Source organism: Adiantum capillus-veneris, chromosome 6 (genome assembly GCF_014529385.1).
Source record: "Adiantum capillus-veneris isolate H3 chromosome 6, ASM1452938v2, whole genome shotgun sequence".
Classification (NCBI taxonomy): domain Eukaryota; kingdom Viridiplantae; phylum Streptophyta; class Polypodiopsida; order Polypodiales; family Pteridaceae; genus Adiantum; species Adiantum capillus-veneris.
Window position 1 is genome coordinate 169,558,194 of NC_140936.1, and position 5,019 is coordinate 169,563,212.

The 5,019-nt window shown below is 45.4% G+C and overlaps 1 pseudogene; it reads right to left on the reverse strand.

The window, feature by feature from the left end:
* Positions 1 to 2,245: 2,245 nt before the first annotated feature.
* On the reverse strand, positions 2,246 to 3,688 carry LOC147456693 (uncharacterized; annotated as a pseudogene).
* Between the last annotated feature and the right edge of the window lie 1,331 nt (positions 3,689 to 5,019).

Consider the following 5,019-nt stretch of genomic DNA (forward strand, 5'->3'; position numbering starts at 1 on the left):
AGGATGGCGGCTTGCATTGGAGCGCCTTGAGCCTAGCAGTGACATTAGGCGCAAGATTAGAGACGAGCTACTCAACTACAGGCAAAAGAAGGGCTCCTATGGATGTGTAGATGCACAGCTTGATCGCAACAAGATTGGCTCGGTTTTGTGGTGGGAGGACTATGGAGGAGATGGCCCACATTTGCAGCGCTTGGCTGTTCGTGTCCTTAGCCAAGCATGTACCACTAGTTGCTTGGAGCAACTATGGAGTGTGTACAGCCACATTGCCTCTAGAATCTAAGAAGAGGAATCGCCTTGGGGTTCAGAGGGCCAATGATTTGGTGTTTGTGAGCGCTAACTTGCGCATGCTTGCCAAGAGCGTCACACACAAGGCAGATCCTTTCACTGAGTGGGAGATGGCGCAAGAGAATCCATCTATGGCCGATACTCTTTTGGAGGAGCTAGAGGAGGATTTCGAGCCTCAATGCGAGCCTCCCGAGCCGGAGCCCTCATACGTTGCTGACGACCTCGACTACGACGACGATGTGGAGATTCAGCAGGCGAGCACTTCTTGAGTTTGATGATCATTGATCACTCGACTCTCGAGTCTAGACTCTTGAGTCTACGACTCTACCTACTACATAGCCCTTTGTACTTTTTGTTATCCTTGAGGCCTCAGGCTTGTCCTAAGTCCTTTAGGCTTTTTGACTCTTGAGCCCTTGTGGCATGCACTTCTCATTTTGTATCCATCGATCATCGATGTTTTATTAGCACATTTCAGCCTATATGACTCGTGTTCTTTGGTCTATTTAGTGTAAATTTATGGTCAAAGTGATGCTCTATGTGTGTGGCATGTGTGTAGGTCAAAAAATGCCAAAAAAACTCTCTTTTTTTTTTGCCGTTCCGACCCCATCCTCGTTTCCTGACTTTTGCCGTCCCGACCCCAACCCGCCGTCCCATGTAACTATGATCTCAACCCGTAGTTCTTGGCCCCACTCAATTGCAACCAAGCTCGTACAAGACTTCAGGCCACAAAGACTGTGATCAAATTGCCACGGACACCATGCCTCTCCATCACTTTAACATGCTCACTAGCTATTCCCATTTTTGGCACATCCTCTAATCAATGAGTTCCAAGAAACCACATCCTTTGTATGGTGAAAATCAAACACTTCAAGTGAGTCTATATAGGGAGCCACACTATCAACCAAAGTATTGTCTACAATCTCTTCTCATTTCAAAACCTATGTTCTTAATCTCTATGTGTAACCCTCTACCGCATTCAATGCATCCGAGACTGCAAGAATCTTTTAAGCCGAGAGAATATGTAAGAGTAACACAAGTAACAACATGCAGCTGCATCTCTTCCACTCATTGCAATGCTTCGCTATCAAGGTCAGTATCCATGTGACCTATAAGTAGAGCATGAAAGGATATAACGTTTGGAAAACATATCATATTTCCTCATTTAACAATATACCAACTAAAACCTTACCGAATCCTGAGCTTTATAAACAAGGTGAAGATCGCATAGGCATTTTAAAACAAAAAGTCAAAAAGAAATTATTGGCCCTAAATGAAGGGACTATTTACAAACTAAAATAAGTCTTTTTTAAACAAAAAGTTGAAAAGGTTGTTCAATAAAGGGACCCACTCACAAACTTCAAAAATTTGTACCCCTTTCTCGTTGTTCTCGAAGGCATGTTTTGACATGCCAAAAACATTTTGTGCTCCCACGAGGAAGCCACACTTTTGAGTGCATCCTCGACTAGAGAACTAGCAGCAAGAAGGTTCCTTCACGTATTCCATCCTTAAATCTCTCTAGTTGTTGTATGAAGTCATGAAGATGTCACAAGCTTTCAACTGCAAACATAAGTGGCTACTATTGGGGAAACATAAGGGTATTGAGCAAACATGTTGTATGCATGATACCTCTTGCTATAACACAGGCTAACAATTACAAGATAGTCTCACTGTTTTTATCTATATTATCAATCCATATTGATGTATTTGCTCTCTTGATTTTTCTTGTCTTTTCAGTAATGAGGGTAAACACCACATGTTACAAAGTAGAAACCTCTTTCAAAATTCCACCTATACGCTTGCATTGGATGCCATTGCAATGTGAATATCTTTCTAATTAACTGGTCGACATTTAACTTCAGATGAACCACAAGTTACATTGACACTCTACTATTAAAATTTTCACTTCTACTACAAAGAGAATATTAAAGTATGTCTAAAGGGGCGACATAAATAGCACACCAAAAGAAAAGTCTGATAGAACTTCAATTAGGAAATCGAAAGGCACTCAACTGTGGGCACTTAAGTGCAAGAAGGTACATCAACAGATACTTAAAGCCTTCAAACTTTTGCAAAAAAACTAGGCTCAAATGTAGCTGAAGGGATTCTACCTGCTCTTATGCGATCACTCCCTTTGTAGGCAGAAATCACGAGCCACTTATTCTTAGCATGGTCGCATAAATATGTGCTGGTCGGATCCTGACAATGTTGGTGGATGAACAAGGACTCCCTATCAAAGGGAATAGAAGCAGGCTCTTGCGTCACAAAAGTGACATTCTCAATCATATTTTTGTTCTTGAGCTCAAAAACACTTTCTGCTGCTGCCACAAACTTCTTAAATACCTCCTCTCTCTTGTCATACCATGAATCATAGTTGGGCGGCGTGCTCAGCCAGGAGCCCCCTTCCAAGAAGCCTGCGCGCTGGGACACATTGCACTTATAGACCATTCTGGGTTCATATAAAGACAGAACTGTTTGGTTCAAGATCTGAACATTCGTCATTAGCTGCTGCTGGGAGCTGTACATGGTGACCATATGTTCCTTTGGCCAAGAAGCAAGCTTCAATGAAGAGAAGAGGGTTCCAGCTTTTTTCTGAGCTTCATTCATCTCACTAAATGGTACATAGTGGTCCTGAGTGAAATAATGCCAGTAATCTTCTGAAGAGCTGTAATATGCTCCAACAACAGGAGATGAAGAATCAGAACTAGCATCGCTATCGTCATCATCATTGCTATGTGCATCTGCATCGTCGGCATCACCCTCACTGTCACCATCATTGCTAAATGCATCCGCCTCACCATCACTGTCATCTCTTTCATCATCAACACGATTCTGTGCTGGCTCTGCGGTGACAAAGATCAGATAATGGTCACCCGAGTCATTCACATACATTGTATGCACAAACGGTGTCCCTCTTAGCCATAGCTCAGGGAGGGCCTTCCAAGCCTTCGTAACAGGGTTACATACAAACAGATGCTGCAGGCCACTACGGGGGGCCTCAGGGCAAGTGGAGATGAAGCAGAGGAGACCCGCACAGGAGGCAGCAAGGCGAAAGGAGCCACAGGGGGCAATATAGGAGAAGGTGCAAGCTGGGAGGCGCGAGGGCGGAGGGGGGATGGGGATGGTGAGCCAGCGACAGGATGAAAGATCAAGGGCCACAATGGAGCCGGAGACGGTGTACATGATGATCCATGGCAGACGAGGAGAAGCGCGGGAAAGATGGGACCACAGTAAAGGGCTTGTGGAGGCGGATAAAACGACGGTATTCCATAGCTTGCACACACACCGCAGCTGCAAAACTTTATCCACAGGCAGTCGACTGAAGATGACAGGTAGCAGCTCCACAGGCAAACACGAAATCAAGCACTCTCTTCTGTCCCTCTCCCTCTCCATTTCGCGCTACCTATAGGCTATAGTTTCTTCATTCTGCCTTTATCTCTTGAAATTTGAATCCTTTCTCCCGGACATTTAAAAGAGAGAGAGAGATACCACACTGACTAAGGCATGTGTCACACACGGAAGCCGGACATGCCCTAAAACAGTTTGTTTGGGCGCCTAAGGTGTCACACAGTGGGTGGACAATGAGAATAATTTTCTTTAGTAAATGTTACACGAATCAGCAACAGCCGCTTCGAAAGGATCTCGGGTTTCCAACATCACATTCGGAGCAAAAGCCAATGAAATCTATTCGGGCTGCTCTTTTTTTGTGTGTCCGCAACTTGCCATGGATGGGCGAGGGGGTGCGACCGATTTGCTTTGCACTCTGACAGACACGATAGATTGCAAATAAAGTTCTACCACCTCAGCTGCACACACATCCAGGCGGACATGTGTGACAAGCCTAAGTCACTTTGATGGCATTGACTGTATGCAAGTGGTGCAATGAAAGCGAGGAGATCTCAGTCGTCTACGTGGCAGGGGGGTAAACTCAGGCAAGGCACGACTTGTGAGGAGCCATGTGGCGGGCATTGGAGGGTGACTAGGCATGCCACGTCTGATGTGGTGGGAGGGAATCAGGTGCCACATCATGAGGGATTCAGAAATGCATGATTGGGAGGCTCCGTAATTAATAACACCTCGGATACCACAGTTTTACATGCATGCGTCCATACGTGTAGGGTGGAAGAACACTATTGCACCACGAGACCAAGCTACAACTTGGAGCAACATGCACCTTGGCCAGTAGTGCATGAGGCAACAAGAGATGGCCTATCAACCTCGCGGCTATTTGGTTAGGCATTCCATCCTTGCATATTGCCGCCAATACTCCTTGCTATTGCAAGCCCCCAAGGTATGCACCAGGGCAAAGGATCTTTCTGACATGGCTTCATGAGCACACTATGTTGGATAGTTGGGGACAAGTGATGAAGTCCTTGTAAACCCAAGAAGGGAATACAAACATGGAAACAATGGGAGCAATGGCTTGCGATTGGAATTTGAATGAGCTCCCAGCCATTGAGCAATAGCCACGATGGATAGATCCATCAGTGAAGATGCTTGGGCTACAAGGTCTTCCCCATATGTATCAAATTTATAGCACCTCTTGATGAGTGCTTGGATGCTTGTGTGTTTGTTGCAGGAGAGGGAAGAGGAGAGCATACGCAGTGTGTAGGTGGAGTAGACCTCTCAAGAGAAGAAGTGAGAGTGCTCCTTATTCATGTATATGTATAATGAATAAGGGTAAGTGTGGTTAGTGGGCGGCCGGACATCGGATGGCTGGCCACGAGCAAAGGCATG